The sequence below is a fragment of the Pipistrellus kuhlii genome, unplaced genomic scaffold (genome assembly GCF_014108245.1).
Source record: "Pipistrellus kuhlii isolate mPipKuh1 unplaced genomic scaffold, mPipKuh1.p scaffold_m20_p_28, whole genome shotgun sequence".
Lineage (NCBI taxonomy): Eukaryota > Metazoa > Chordata > Mammalia > Chiroptera > Vespertilionidae > Pipistrellus > Pipistrellus kuhlii.
This window is the reverse complement of record NW_023425527.1, coordinates 925,997-940,424: the sequence shown is the minus strand read 5'-3', so window position 1 is coordinate 940,424 and position 14,428 is coordinate 925,997. Positions and strand designations below refer to the sequence as shown.

The 14,428-nt window shown below is 53.4% G+C and overlaps 1 protein-coding gene across 13 annotated transcripts in view; it reads left to right on the top strand.

Annotated features, from left to right (window-relative positions):
• MSI2 (musashi RNA binding protein 2) overlaps nucleotides 1–14,428 on the top strand; it is a 357,057-nt gene that overhangs the window by 279,158 nt on the left and 63,471 nt on the right. The gene's annotated exons all lie outside the window — the stretch shown is intronic.

Here is a 14,428-nt window from a genome sequence, read left to right as displayed (position 1 = left end):
GAATAAAAACCGCTGTCAACATGCATTGGTTTCAAAACATTAGAGCATATGGTATGTGATTATCTGTATTGTCAAGTGCAATAAAGTAAATTTGGATATAATAAAGAATGTAATATTTTAGAAATTTGGTAATAAACTAAGGGAGGGATGACAGCTGAGGTTCTTTAAGGCCCCAGACACAAGCAAATTGAAGCTACGGGTCTCTGCAGCCGCGCGGCGGAACGGTCACAACAGGGCTGTCTGCGCGCCTCCGTGATTCCCGAGCCTGGAGAGGCCGCTCCGTCCCCCGCCCGCCTTCCCCCGAGAATCGGGGGGCGCTGGGCCTTGCGTTTGACAGCAGGAGGGGGCGGTGGCTCCCGGTGGAGATCCAGACCTGGCCTTCCTCCCTGACTGGAGGTGTGCCCTGTGGTATGTCCACTGTTCTGGACAGGTATCGGGCGGAGCCATCCTGTGGACCCTTCTGCCCGGGGGGAGTCCCTCTCGGCGACTCTCCAGCTCTCTCTGCCCCCATTCAGTGAGTGGGGAAGGTGATGCCAAAAGCATCCTCTTTCTGGAGCTTCCGTCATCCCACAGGCCACTTATTACCTCAAGGCAGCACGTCAAACTGAGTGAGAAAACAGGTCTCCAGAGGGCTCAAGCGCTGCAGCGTCAGATTAGGGCCAGGAGCTGTTCTGAGCTTCATGTGCGTCGTCCTGTCCTAAAGGCTCTCTAATCCTCAACCGTTATCCCCACTTTATGGATAGGAAAACTGAGGCACAGGGGGATATCACAGGGCTCATCAGTTGTGGAATTGGGATTATATTAAAGCCCATGTCTGAACTCAGAGCCCAGATGCTCTTCATTCTTAGTCCACAAATAATAACCCACACGTTCTCCCCACAGGAAACCTTCTATTTACTAGGCAAGCTAGGGACTTGAAAGAATGTTCCAGAAAAAAAAAAAAAAATGCATCTAGGTGATTTCTCTTTCTTTCCACTTGGGCCTGGCAGAGGCTGGTCTGCATTTACGGGTTTTTTTTTTCCCCCTGAGCTTTAGTTTCTATGCCCTGACTTCAGCCAGGGGAGCTCATCCGTCACCACCCTCGCAGTTGGCTGTGGTCCTCCCCTCCTCTCCCTCTGGGAGGGCTCTTGCCCCAGGTGAAGTCCATGGATGGGGGCCGAGGCAGACTCTGTTTGCTCTTCCTGACTGCTCTCCTATTTCTGACCGGGCTTCACCTTGACCCCTGGCTTCTGACTTCCGGACTTGCCTTGACCCCCCAGCTTCCAGGAAGCCCCAGGTGTCGCCCTGCCTGCCCCCTTGCTTCACCCCTGGCTGCTGCGGTCTCCTGTGCCGCCCAGCCAGGCGGACGGTTCATCATTAAGCGTGAAGAATTGGGACCACCATCATCGGCCTGGCTAAAGCAATTTGGCCGGCTGGGAAGACAGTCAGTCCATTTCATGCCTGGATACCTCTGTAATTCCTAGAACGGGTTGGGCAGAGATTTGAATAAACCCCTCTGGCCTAGGGATCGTGTGACCTGGTTTCCGCTGGAGATGACAGCAAGGTGAGTCCAAATTCATTTCCCAAGTGCTTATGGCTCTGGCACCTGGGGACAGGCCCCACGAGAGCCCATCCCGCCGCAGCCAATGCTCACTGATACTGAAATTATTTGCAAGACTCAGCTGGCAGCCCACTTATTCCAAGCAATATTAGGTACAAAATCCTACACGAAAACCACCGATTTGTGCAGGGGCGATAACAGGGGCGTGCATTATCTCATTTAATCCCCGTGGCAGTGCTGGGAGGTCAGCAGTTTTTATCCCTGTTCTCGGGCGCAGGCGCAGGATCAGGGAGGCTAATGGCCCGCCCCACATCACACAGCCGGGGTTCCAGCCACATCCCCCAGATCAGGGTTCAAAGCTCCCCGAGGTCCACAGAGTCCCACTGCTCTGCCTAAGAAGAACCTGCGTCTCTTTCTCTTCCTCCCGCCCACACCCTCCTCGCATCCGCCCTTCCCAACACGCTGCACCGAGTGACATCAGATCCTGGAATAATTTCCTTGGGGCAAAACAGACCTTGAGTCCCTGCCCCTTGAGTTTCTCCTGGGCATGCGGGTGGAGCCTGCAGAGGGGCGGAGGGGGAGACGCACGGGGCACGTCTGCCCTTGCTGCAAAGTCTCAGGGTTGCCCGCTGACCACCACCCCGCCCGCCGAAGAGCTGAGTGTTCCTAATGATCTATGAATGTATTAATCCTACTTTCCTGTTAATTAGCAATACGATAAAACCGGCATTTCATATGTCGTCGCTTAACACATGTTTTAGCAATTATGTACTTAGCGGTTTGGATTCAGAATGCTAATAGAATAAAATTTTAATGAAGATACGGTGCTATGAAAAATGTCTCGAGAAGAGTTCAGGTATCGCTGCCATTCATGTGTAGGGAGCAGAGGTTTGAAGGGTGGGCCCCCCCCACCCCCCAAAAAAAGTGCCTTCTCATCACTCCGTGCACTGGCCTGGGAGGGCCCTGAGATCCTGGAATCGGCTGGCTCTCCCCCCACTGAACATCCCACCCATAGGCCCTGCCTTGGGAGCCAGCTGGTCCCCACACCATCTGTCAGCCACAGAAGGACCTGCTTACTCCCACCCTGTCCTCTGGCAGTTTGTAGTCTCTGACAAAAAGAAGACTTTAGAACCAGAGGTCCAGACCCATGGCCACACCTTCTTCCAGAGCAGGAATCTCCAAGACCTCTTAATGGGGGGGGGGGGGGGGGAGCTCCCCCTCCCCAATATATCTTGTCTGATTTTCAACTTCTATACATGTACCCTGTGTTAGTAGATCATGTTTATTATAAAACCCGTATAACTAGGAATATAGTTAGGTGGGATACATTTAAAATAAGCCATATTTAGGCTTTTATTTGTTAACTAGTGGCCCAGTGCATGAAATTTGTGCACGGTGGGGGGGGGGGGGGTTATGGGGGGAAGGGTGTCCCTCAGCCCGGCCTGCACCCTCTCCAGGCTGGGACCCCTTGAGGGTTGTCTGACTGCCAATTTAGGCCCAACCCCATGGGGCCTAAACCAGCAGTTGGACATCCCTCTCGAAATCTGGGACCACTGGCTCCTAACTGCTCACCTGCCTGCCTGCCTGATTGCCCCTAATTACTCTGCCTGCTTGCCTTCTCACCCCCAACTGCCCCCCCCTTGCCAGCCTGATTGCCTCTAACTGCCCCCACTGCCAGCCTGCTTGCCCCCAACTGCCCTCCTGCCAGCCTGATTGCCTCCAACTGCCCCCCTGCCAGCCTGATCATCCCCAACTGCCTCCCCTGCCAGCCTGATCACCCCCAACAACCCTCCCCTCCTGGCTTGATTGCCCCTAACCGCCTCTGCCTCAGGCCCACCACCATGGCTTTGTCTGAAAGATCTCCCAGTCTAATTAGCATATTACCCTTTTATTAGTACAGATATTTTTAGTGAGAGAAATGTGCTTCTTTTAAAAAAAGAATCTTGACTTGACCCTTTGTGGTCCAGCTCTAAAGTTTGGATTCTATGCCTCACTTATTTTGATCCTTGGTTTCAGTGCCCGTCTTACTGAAAACTACGCCTCCAGGACACACAGGGTTCGGGGACAGAGGCACATGCACTGTGCTGGCTGGATCAGGGTACTAATTTCTCAGTCCCATCCTCCCATTATGCAGAGGATTCTGTTGAAATTCAGCTTATTAAATTTCCATGTTCCCGGATGTCAATCAGCTCTAAACTAATCAAGTGTTGCATTTTTTATTTCTAACAAATGGGTTCAAAATCCATTGAAATGTTCATTTTTTAAAAATTGAGTTTCATAATTCTGTTTTCAAGTTTTAAATGTATGCAGATACAAGAGCTTTCCTAGGAAATCCAGTACCGTCAGTTTTAACAACAAAATCACAGAACAATAGAAATGTTTTGGGAGCGTGTGCTTTCTGAGTGTTTTCTCTTACAGCAGACGTTCCTGTGGGAAAGTGGTTCATTCTCATTAGCGTGGCTGCCCCATCGGATGAGAACACGTTTGGGGAGCATGTTGTGGCCGGAGGAGGCTTGCTTAGAACACGGCCAACTTGCTGTTTTCTGACCCTGGCACAAGCTTACTTACGTCCTTGGTATTACCCGCAGGCTAGGTTGTCTCTGCAGCGCCCGTTCGGTGAGGGTTCCTTTAATTAAAGCCGCATCACATCACCTCTGCATTGACTCACTGGCCCCACCTCAACTGCACTACGTGCAGCCGTGCTTGCAGCGGGTGATAAAGGGGGTGTGCCTCTGGCTGCACCCCCTGCAGCATTTCCTTTCCTTCGGGGTCTGTCTGACATGTGGTTGGTCACGTGAGGGCCAGGACCATTCAGTCCACATATGAACTGTGAGTGAAGCTGAAGTTATTATAGGTAAAAATTAAACGTTATACTTTCTTCCTTTTCCCAGTGTTTCTTAACCCTCACTGTGCATCTGAGTCACAGGAGACTGTAAGACAGACAGGTGCCGGGGTGCCGCCTCAGACCTCACTCAGTTCTGAGGGTGGCGTGTCGGCATGGGTATTTTAAAAATGTGTCCTCACTGGTTCTTACGTTTCAATCTGATAAAAATCGCCCGGGGAAGGTGTTAGGAGGTCCTAACATTCAGGCCCAGGAGGTCCCGGGTTGGGCCTGAGACTCTGCATTCCCAGTAAGTTCACTGGCAATGCCGTCGCTGCTGCTTGGTGACACACCCTGAGTGGCCAGTCTGTGTGCTGGGTTGCCCCCAGCCCCTGCCTCTGCATCCTCTTCCTCCCTCCCCACCCCAGGCGTTATCTGGGAGCCCAGGAGCTAGCTCTCGGCAGAGCTGCCGCCCCCACCAGGCTGCCTGGGCTGCCGGTTTCAGCTTCTCCGAGAGATCTGGCCTCCAGATGTTAAGCACAGTTCCTTTAACAGCCCAGAAAATAAAATAAAATAAAATAAAATAAAATAAAATAAAATAAAATAAAATAAAACAGGCCACCCTCCCATGGAGAATAAGCGTGTGTGGGACCCCTTGATGGGCAGCCCCCTCCCCCGACTCCGGGTGGGCCTGGCACTGGCGAGGCAGGCTGGAGTCACTGGAGTCCCGATGCCCTCCTGCCCCCGATACCGCAGTACAGACACACACACACACACACCCCTGCAGGGAGCGTGGAAGGGGGGCGGGCACGGCGGGCGGCCAGCCAGGGCCCTGTCAGTTGGGACTATTCTGAAACCATACCTCATCATAAAAGTCATATAATTTGTGGCAGTGCTGAAAGCCTGCTTCCAAGCGGTGGTTTTTTGATGGAGTTTTGGAACCTTATCTGAGGCCAGCAACCGTTGCGAGAACTTGTTAGAGGGGAGGCAGGTGGGCGTCTGGAGGTGACTGCTGTGGTTGCTCTGAGCGATCCCCTCGCCATATGGGGCTGAGAGCCTCTTCACCTCCCCCCCCCCTCGTTTCCCCCTCAAAGAACAGGGGCCTGTGGCTTTTCCCTCAGCAGCCCGGCTGGCTGCAGGTTCCCAGCCCCAGAGCAAACGTGACAGAGCCTAGGGCTCAAGAACCAGTACGTGATCTTTGTTTTTACCCAAAAGGAAGCACAGGATGGTCTTTTTAAGTGACAACACTTTACCTGGGAATTTACCTGAATCCTGTTCCCCGTGATAGTTGGTAAAACACCGTGGCATTACTTTGACATCCAATCCGCTTTCATAAGTAAGGCTCAAGGCAGAGGGCAGAGGTGAGTGTGAATGGACCTGGGGTTGGGGTAGGGGAGAAGCCATAAAGAGTCTCATTGGATGGGTGGGTGGCAGATGGTAGCTAACCCCCCACGAGCGAGCGTTTTCAAGCGATCCTCCTGTCCGGTGAGGTCGGCTTTACTTCTGCCCCGCAGAGGGGGATACTGAGGTCACCGTGGTCCTGTAACTCGCTCAGAGTCACATAGCCCGTCCTTGCCGGCTCACACCCAAGCCTGCTTTCCAGAGCTCACCTCAGCATGGGCCCCAAGGAATGGAAACCTGCTCTTACCTTCAGGACGCTCACTTGGTGGGTGGGGCTGGAGGGCGAGTGTCTGAAAGGTGACAGATTTGAAACCCACTCTCCGGGGGAGAGCCTGGGGTTACCATCCCAGCAGAGTCCAGCCCCGACTGGTGCCCTGTCCCCCCTGAGCTCAGAAAGCCCCGGGACTTGGAAGCTTTAAAGGACACGCTGCACCCGGGGGAGCCGGCCGGAGCCGCCCAGGCCGAGGCCTGCAGAGCCGAGGCGGAGGCAGCGACCCCAGCCCCTGCCGCCCCGCTGGGCGAGCACCGGGGCCCAGGCACCATCTGCCGGGGCCCCGATCCGAGCCAGTTGTCTAGCGATTTAATTTGGTGAATTTACCACCGCGTCCCAGCGTTTATATTGGCACTTAACAGCAGTAATATGTGTCTCTCTCGCCAAGAACTGGCTATTTTCCCCGACCAAGATGGAACGCCGTGCACACAAAAAAAAAAAATAGGTTTGCGAACTAATCTGCTGCCCTGACAAGTGTCATTCACAGATTCGCTGCTACGGAGCGTCCTCGGAATGAAATGAGGTTGGGGTTGTCTGGCCCCGGATCACAGGTGCTTTTTCCCCCTCAGTTAACAAGGCCCTGGGACGAGACAGCCTTCTCCCTGCAGCCACCCGCGCCTTCAAATCGCGCCATCAGTATTCATGGCAGATTTCTCTCTCGGGAAAATAGTTGGGGGTGGCGGGAGGTCTTTCTCTCTCCCCCTCCCTCCGCAGCACGCCCCTCGGTGAATCTCTTTCCCTCCCTTCCTCTCTCTCTCTCTCTTTTGCTGTCTGTCCTCTTTCTCTTCTTTCCTGGGTGGCTTTTTCAGAACCGCCACCATCGTAGAGCTCTCTATATGCTCATCTAATTTCACAGACCAGGAGGTGCCTCCCCTCAGTGTAAAAAAAGAAGAAAAAAAAAAGTCTCCCACCTCCTGAATAACTGTTTGGAATTCTAAAATAAAACTGAACTGCTTTTGCATAAGGATTTGTTACAGGTAAACCACTGATACCTCTGGGAGCAGAAGCAAAATCAGTCATTTACACTTTAGTGTGAACTGGTGCCTGACCCTTCCCTAAGCCTGCAATCGAGAAGCATCCTCTTTGCTCCCCGACCTCTCCCTGCTGTGGGTGAGGGTGGCCTGTGGGGCTGAGAGGTCCTGCTTTCCAAGAAGGGATATCAGAGGCTTCTTAAAGCAGCCTTAGCTTCCCCTCCAGGTGGAATGTTCTTGGTTTTTTGGTTTGTTTGTTTGTTTTTTGTTGTTTGTTTTTACCAGATCGCTTCTACTCCGCTTGCCCTGAATTGGGAAGCTGAGAGCAGAGTCAGACTTGGGTGGACATCAGGTCACTAGAGAGCTGGTGAGAGTGCAGATGGCTGGGTCACGTCCCGGAGCCCACGATAGAGGCGGGTAGAGCCCAGGGATCTGCATTTTAAACCGAGGCCCGGGAGGGGCCTCACTGAGAGACACTTCCACCCGGCCGGGATTGTGGTCTAACCTCCAGAAGTGGTCCTGAGGCTGTGGCGGCCACGTAAAAAAAATCACTGGTAACTAAAGCCTTCACGACGCGTTCGCTGATTCACGGCTGGCCTCTGCCTTTTAGAAGGTTGGCACTCACACTTCAAGGTCGGGTGGTGGCAGCTGGAGCATCCTTGTGCTAAAAAGGAACGAGAGAAAATGCCGCCGACGTAGCTTAATATTAATTTAGGGAATTCGATCTTGAGCAGTAGATTGGAAATCTGATAGTGTCATTTCTGTTATCTGATTCCCCGTGCACCTGAGATTGCCCCCCCTCCCCCGGCCCCCACTCTCCCCGGCCCCCAAGGGTGGCTGGAGAGGCGCAGGTGCAGGCTGGCTCTGCACGCCGCTCTCCCCTCCTGATGAAGTGGCGTGTGGGAATAAAGGAGACCCACGTCGATTCGCACCGATCTGTGCCTTGCCTGCGCCAGCCACTTGTAATTCCCACAGCCCCAGCCAGCTCTGCAAGGCAGAAAGAAATATGACCAGGCAAGTTGAGAAAATAAATTAAACCAAGTGTCAACTTTTCTTGTTTCTCTCCTCATTATTAAGAGATGGAATGGGGCTCGTTTATCAAGCAGGGGGAGAAATTAATTGACACGGCTTTAATATCATGATGTCTGGCATGTCTGGTCACATTCCTTCATTTTTTGGAAAGGCATTTTATTATAGTTTACAGCAACCAGCTGCCAAACTGCTGGTGTAAACGAGGAAGCAGGTGCATGAATGATGCCACGGTGCAGGGGCTGCAGGGCCACCCTGCAGGGGACACGGAGGGAGGGAGGCCAGGCCAGAAAAGGGCCCAGAAAGAGGCCGCTTGTTGGCTCAGAGTCCGGGAGGAAGAGAGGTACGGGGAGGAGAGAGGGGGTGACCTCTGCAGACCCCTGGAGTCCATCCCAGGCTTGTCCGCCGGCCCCGGCGAGAGTGGCAGCTAGCGTCTGCCTCTGGTGGCCTCCTGGCTCACGTATCTTTCTCTGACCAGCCCCTGAGCTGAGTCCTGTGTGTGCCACGGGTCAGCCTGCCTGCCCCCGTCTTTGCTCTTTGGGTGCCTCTCTGGTCACCCCTCCTGCGCAGCTCACTCATTACAGAGCCCCTTTGCTGCGAGAAGCCTCTAGCATCACACTTGCTGCCAGCCCCGTTGCTGCACTCCCCCTGTGCCCGTCCCAGGCTAAGCTGGCTTAGGCGGTGCCCTCTGCGGTTTTCTTTATAAAAGTCGTTTCTGCTGTGTGCCTGAGAGACCTCAGTGTCCCCCCAGCTGCCTTTCTATCCAGGGACTCAGGGCCCTGGTGCAGGGACGCAGCACTCAACTGGAATAGACGAGCGAGTCTTATCCGCACTTTCTCCTTCTGCCGGGTCAATAGATGGTGGGGGGAGAGGGGGACTGTCCCTCCCTCACTATGTAGAGCTTCTCATAAGGATGTGACGGGGCAGGGTCTAGAGCCAGGTGTGAGGCGAGTTTAGAGTCCAGGTGATGCTGTCACGTGATGGGAGTGGGCAGTGGTGAAAAAAGCATAGGCTCGATCCCCAGTATGGGGCATGCAGGAGGCAGCCCGTCAATGATTCTCTCTCATCATTGATGTTTCTAGCTCTCCCTCTCTCTCCATTCTTCTCTGAAATCAATAAAAATATATTTTTAAAAAGAGCATGAGTGGGGAGGGGTGGGGGATTGGAATGGGAGTTTGAGGACAAATATGTGATACCTTAATCAATAAAGAAATTAAAAAAAAAAAAAGAACAGCTGCTCAGTACATGCAGCTACGCTTTCTCTTTTCAGAGTGGTCATTAGTATGCGACCTGATAACTAACTGCCCTGGGGATACCAGACATTGGAAATAATAACCGGGGGCACCCGTGCTTGGCTTGGTGGGAAATGGGACTCTTACCTGCCAAGGTCCACGTCACCGCTGGGGCCTGGAGGCAGCCATAGCGGGGGGACTGTGGCCCCATCACTCACCAGGGTCTAAGGTCTGAGGCTGCTCGGGAAACTCGACTGGCAGCTCCCGGCGCACTTCACTGAGTGCAGGGAGCGCGCCCCGAGTCTCCCAGAGCGCCGGCCGCCATCGGAAACACGCCGTCCACTTTGGAGAGCCAGCTTGTTTTGTTCTCGTAACCAATCCATCTTCCGAGTTCTGTTTTTAGGGCAAATCCAGGGCATGTGAAGCCATCTCTGCCTTCTGGTCAGAGGGGCCTGCAGGGGCGGAGGAGGGGGAAGGGGGGTGTCTGAGACCTTCTCCATCCAGGGTTCCGGGAAGACCCTTCAGGCAACGGAAACCAATGTGCCAAATGCCACGTAGCCCAGAGAGGTGGCTCCGTAACGCTCTGAGTTGGGGACGGCGGGAGCCCGAGGTGAAATGCCGGCTAACGGACGCACACCGAGGTCGACGTGACGAAGCCCACAGACCCGCATGCCTCCTGGCCACTCTGAGCAAATCCATCTCCCTGAGCCCAGAAAGACCGACGTCCTGCTCTGGCTTAGGGGCCGCGTGTCACTGTGGGCACGTCATGGAACTGCGCTGAGCAGTTAAGCAAAAGGCTGAGGGCAGAGGCTGCCCGCCTCTCCCAGGGTTACCTTGGGGACCAGGGAGGATGACGGATGCCTGGGAAACACGGTGAAACCAGAAAGCACTCCCCACACCCAAACCTATGTGTCTCTCTCTCTCTCTCTCTCTCTCTCTCTCTCTCTCCCTCCCTCCCTCCCTCCCTCCCTCCCTCCCTCCCTCCCTCCCTCTCTCCCTCCTCCCTCCCTCTCTCTCTCTCTCTCTCTCTCTCTCTCTCTCTCTCTCTCTCTCTCTCTCTCTCTCTCTCTCTCGTTTACCCTGGAAGCAGCCCACAGGTGCTGCCACGCCCTTCCACACGGAGGTGCCAGCGGGAGGAGGAGGTGGCATGAGTTATACATATGCTGGCACCCACGTTCCTTAAATTCCTGATGGGTGAAGTCAGAGTAAGCTCCACAGGCGGGGCGGTGTTTCTCCCCTCACTTCCCCCCCATCAACCAAGTGTGTTAACTCACGCCTGGCATTGATTTTCACTGAGGATGCATTAGGCACTGCTCGATGCCCATTAGTGCTCATTGACCTCTATGATAAGAGAAGAAAATTATTTTTGAGGCGAGTAGGAAGCCGTCCCCATCTCTCCCTCCCTGACCTAAAAAAAAAAATTTTTTTTGTAAATTAACTGCCGGTTTTCCTCAGCAACTGCATTTGGAGCAGGTCATTTTAATTTTGAGGTATCTTGCTTTCAGATGTCTGTTCTCTTCTGCGTGCCTGTGTGTGTGTGTGTGTGTGTGTGTGTGTGTGTAGCTTTGTATTATTCAGATGAATATTCAGTGTTGTTCATTTGAATAACAGAGAGAAAAGGATTGGACTGTTAAATGCTTATCTCTTAAATAGAGCTTACTGTTAGCTTCATTCAGGGCAGTGATGTAGAATTTCGTTTTGAAAAGCTCCCTACCAGCTGGTACCCTCCCTGAGCAGTTGGGGTACCAGTTGGCAGGAGTGGGGATGGTCACGGGGACCCCCAGAGGGCCCGGGTGGAGTGTGAGAGCAGGATGTGCCCACGTGCCCCCTGCTCCCTCTGCCCCGTTCCTCCTGCTCCTGTCAGAGGCCCGGAGCCGTGAGGGGAGTCTCCAGGGGCACGTGGCTTATGCATTTCTCCTACCTGGCGGCTACGCCCCAGCCTCACCGGCTTTCCCACGCCCCATTTCAGAGTCTCTGGGGGGCTCTCTTGTGGGGAAACGGGAGGGAAATGACGAGTCCTCCCTGCCCGTTGTCGGGAAGGCTCCCCAGCATGTTGCTCAGAGGACCACGATGCCTTGAGGACATGATGCTGAGTGAAACAGGCCAGCGGCGGGAAGACACATCCTGTGGGTCCCACTCACCTGAGGTGCCCAGAATAGTCAAATCCATAGAAACAGGCAGCAGAGCAGAGGTCACCGGGGACCAAGGGGAAGAGGAATGGGAAGTTATACTTAATGGGGATGGATTCGGTGTGGGCTGGTGGAAAAGTTCTGGAAATGGGTGTTGGTGATGGCTGCACAATAGCAAACTAAACTGTACACTTAAAATGGGGGGGGGGGGAGATAGTGAATTTTATTATATATATTTCACCCAATGGAAAATTTTTCAAAAAATAAGGCATTGATGCCAAAAAGGGATATTTTTCCCTACCTACCACTCGACCCCTCCCAAATTCCTAACCTCATTGTTTTGTCCCTCACACCTCGGTTTAATTTATTTGGGAGGGTGTTCATCACTGGGCAACTGTTTGATTGTAAGTGATAAGGCATCTGTGAGGTAAAAAACGATTATATGTTAAGGAGCAACCTTTATTGATCATTGTTTCTGTGCTTTCTCCAAATGAATAAATAAGTAATTTAGACATAATCAAGTTTGCTTTCTCTGTTTGGGCCAAACAGAGACAGGATGTTAAAATGATAGAGATCTTTAAAATACTGCCCGGGAGCCCCGACATCACCGGATTGGTGGGCGTCCAAGGCGCTCTCCTTTCATCAGGAAAATCAGTTTCGTGATCCTTGAACTTTGAACCTGTGGGCTTAGGGAAGGGACCAGAGGAAGAATATCCAAGTCAGAATTTGAAGCGATACCCTGAGTCCTGCCCCCGCCTTCCCGGTGCACAGTCTGCATTCTAATTCCTGGCTCCTGGCTCCCACGCCTCTTCCTGTCCCCAGGCGCTGGCACTGAGGGGAAGTTGGGGCAGTAGGGATCTTGAATGGGGTTGGGCCTGGAGTTGGGGCGGTGATTTGTTTGCACAGCGGGCCAGGAAGACGTGGGTCGCAGCAAAAAAAAGTTACTTGCGTGGCAGTGAATTCAGCTCCTGACCCCTGTAGCGACCTGCCTTACCAAGGGTCAAGGTCATGTGCTCGGCAGCAGATGGCTTTCAACCAGGCTGTCCTCCGGCTCCTGGAAGGGCACCTTGGCCTACATGGACTTCATGCTCCTTCCCGATGGCACGATGCTTTTGGTCCATCCATCCACATCCTCCTGCCTTCTACCCAGATCGAGTAACTGGCCTGGAGCAGGGAGCTCATGGGTGACCCGCCTGCATGGGGGTGACAGAAGCCTGTCACCTTGCTGCTTTGGTTTCCAGTGGCCGCCGCCACAAATCAACACCAACTCGGTGGCTTAAAACAACAAAAATGTATTTTCTCACAGTTCTGGAGACCGGGACTCTGAAGTCAAGGTGTTAGCCGAGCCACACTGCCCCCGAAGGTTCTGGAGGAGAACTCCCTTGCCTCCCCCAATTCCTGGTGGCTCAGGCTTTCTTTGGCTTGTGGCTGCATCACTCCAATCTCTGCTCCACGCTGCCTCTCCAGTCTGCTCTCCTTTCTCTTAAAAGAACACCTGTCCATTGGCTTTAGGACCCACCTTAATCTTTAACATGTTAAGCGCCACGTCAGTCACCAGTGACTGACACTATACTTTCCGTCCGGACCGGTCAGTCACTGGTGCCACCAGCATATCGGTGAAATCGAATATCGCAGGCTAAACGGAAAGGAAGACAAAACAGGCTTGGCGCTTAATGTGTTAAGTAAGACCCTTAATTACATTTTCTTTTCTTTTTTCTTTTCTTTTTTTAAAATACAATATATTTTATTGATTTTGTACAGAGAAGGAGGGAGAGAGATAGTTAGAAACATCAATTAAGAGAGAGTCATCGATCAGCTGCCTCTTACACACCCCCTACTGGGGATATGCCCGCAACCAAGGTACATGCCCTTGACCGGAATCGAACCTGGGTCCCTTCAGTCCCCAAGCCAACTCTCTATCCATTGAGCCAAACCGGTTTCGGCCTTAATTATATTTTCAAAAACGCTTTTTTCCAAATAAGATCACGTTTGTAGGTTCCAGGAGTTAGGACGTGGATATATTGGGGAAGGGGGTGCACTATTCAACCCGTTGCACTAGTCCTAACTGACAGACACTGGTCTGCCCTGGCTTGCATAGGCACTCACAGGTTGCCGGGGTTTGGGTCCAGGCTAGAGGAAATCGAGACCCGGAGTGACCCACCCCCAGGCCAGAAGTGAGGGTGTGAGGGAGGAGGAGGCCTGTGTAGAGAAGGCGCTCTCCATGAGTGGGAACCTCGGACGTGTGCCTTTTCGGGGGCGGGGAATTGTCTTGTTGATCTCGGGCTCCTCCACCCGCAGGCTCGTGTTCAGCCAGGTTCACGTCTCCGGAGAGGAGAGTGTCTTCCTGTGTCCGAGCTGCTTTTACAAAGTGCATCAGACAGGGAGGCTTGTGCACCCCAGAAGTGCGGTTCTCATGGTTCTGGAGGCTGGCAGGCCACGATTGGGGTGCCAGCACGGTCGAGTTTTGGTGAAGGCTTGCTTCCTGATTACAAACAGCCATCTCCTGGGCGTCTTCTCCCGCGGCAGAGAGCAGAGGGAGGGGAAGCCAGCTCCCTCCTGTCTTTTCTCCGGGCACTCGTCCGTTCACCAGGGCTCTCCCACGGTGCCCTGAATGTCTCCTAAAGGCCTCAATACCTCCACACCGGGGGTTACGGTTTCAGCCTAAGAACTTGCAGGAAGGGGACGCAGACATTCAGCCCATAGCAGAGAGCCCTGAAGATCCTGACTTGGGTTGTGGCTCAAGGCGTAGGACCCAGTGTCCAGTCTCACCACCATAATCCGCAGGTGCAGGACTCTAGGCCGAGGTGACACGTAGGTTGGAAGCCAGAGCCCAGTCAGAACTGGAACCCAGGCCTCCTGCCTCCCCATCAGGGTCTGTCTGCTCTGCCTGTTGGTACTGACACTGCAGCTGCGTTTCATCGAGGTGGGGTGCCATCCTGCAAGCAGGTCCATGTGTTAGAGCAGCGCCTGCCCGCAGGGTCACAGATGGGGCCGCCTGCTGGAGACCCTGTCGGGGGCAGGAAGAGAAGAAAGC